Source organism: Thalassophryne amazonica, unplaced genomic scaffold, assembly GCF_902500255.1.
Source record: "Thalassophryne amazonica unplaced genomic scaffold, fThaAma1.1, whole genome shotgun sequence".
Lineage (NCBI taxonomy): Eukaryota > Metazoa > Chordata > Actinopteri > Batrachoidiformes > Batrachoididae > Thalassophryne > Thalassophryne amazonica.
This window is the reverse complement of record NW_022986247.1, coordinates 644,858-646,352: the sequence shown is the minus strand read 5'-3', so window position 1 is coordinate 646,352 and position 1,495 is coordinate 644,858.

Sequence of the window (1,495 nt, the reverse complement as noted above, 5' to 3'; positions counted from 1 at the left end):
GGTTAAGGTGTTGGGCTTGAGTCCAGAAGATCATGGGTTCAAATCCCCACCTGACTGGAAAATCACTAAGGGCCCTTGGGCAAGGCCTTTAATCCCCTATTGCTCCCGGTGTGTAGTAAGCGTCTTGTATGGCAGCACCCTGACATCGGGGTGAATGTGAGGCATAATTGTAAAGCGCTTTGAGCATCTGATACAGATGGAAAAGCGCTATATAAATGCAGTCCATTTACCATTTCATTTATATACTTCAGGACACTATAAAGTACCTCTGATAAAGTTTTGGCGCTTTTGTATAAAAGTGCATGATTCCCCTAAAATTTGTCCCTTAGCCGTCAAACTATATTTCATCACCAGGGTCCAAGAGCTCCAGGAAGCCTGACTTCTGTAGCCTTATCTGAAGCTCTACCCTCATAGCCATCTGACAGAAAGCTGTTCACACCTTTGGGGGCAATGCAACAAGGAATTTGGTAGTATTGTTCCTTTTGTAGTCAGACCAAGTGTTGTGTGGGCCGCCAGAAGAGGAGGTACTGCTGGCCCACCACCAGAGGGCGCCCTGCCTGGAGTGCGGGCTCCAGGCACCAGAGGGCGCAGCTGCCTCACAGGAGCAGCTAGGGTGACAGCTGTCACGCATCACCTGCAACAGCTGTTACCAATCAGCAGGGGTACATCAGCAGGACGACGTCTCCACCTCTTTGCTGAGATATCGTTCTACCTGGAAGGTAATATTCTCAGCTGACTGCTTGACAGTAACCTTTTGTGACTTTTGTGAGTGATAACAGACCTTTTTTCCAACGAGAGGTGGAGGTAGCTTTCCTGCCGTGTGGATTACTGGGTGCAAACGCGCCCACCTTTAATTGCGTTTTTGTTCCTCGCCAGCAGTACCAGGTCCGACACGCGGAGGCAGTGGCCACCTGGGAGTTCGGGACTTGGCGGCTCCAGTATTCCCGGGGTCTGGTGGCGGAGGAAATCGTGTGGTTCCGGTTCTGCTTTGGACAGGTGTCTCCTATCTTCGAGCCTGCCCACACGACACCTTTGTGGATTGATTCTGATCTATTGTTGTAATCTGTTGTATTTGTTGTGCACATTCACAACAGTAAAGTGTTGTTATTTGACCTACTCCATTGTCCGTTCCTTTGCGCCCCCTGTTGTGGGTCCGTGTACCGACACTTTCCCAACACCAAGTCAGAGTTTGAAGTTCAAGATGCCTTGGTCATTCTAACAAAATTTCTGTGCAGTCTAGCGTAAACATAAGAGAGTCCGGCTGGTAGCATTTTGTTGACAATGCCCTTCTCTTAACTGTGGTGACAGAAGAGGCAGCCATGTATTGATCATTTCTCACTAATATTTAAAAGATCACCAAGGAAATCATTTGGCAGTCAACACTAACTCCCAGTGCAAACTTAAAAACTTCCACTCAGTTTTCTCTCTGGTCCAAACTTTTTGGGAGATTTCTTAAAACATCGCTTAATTATCTCCACCTACGAAGTTGGAGGAA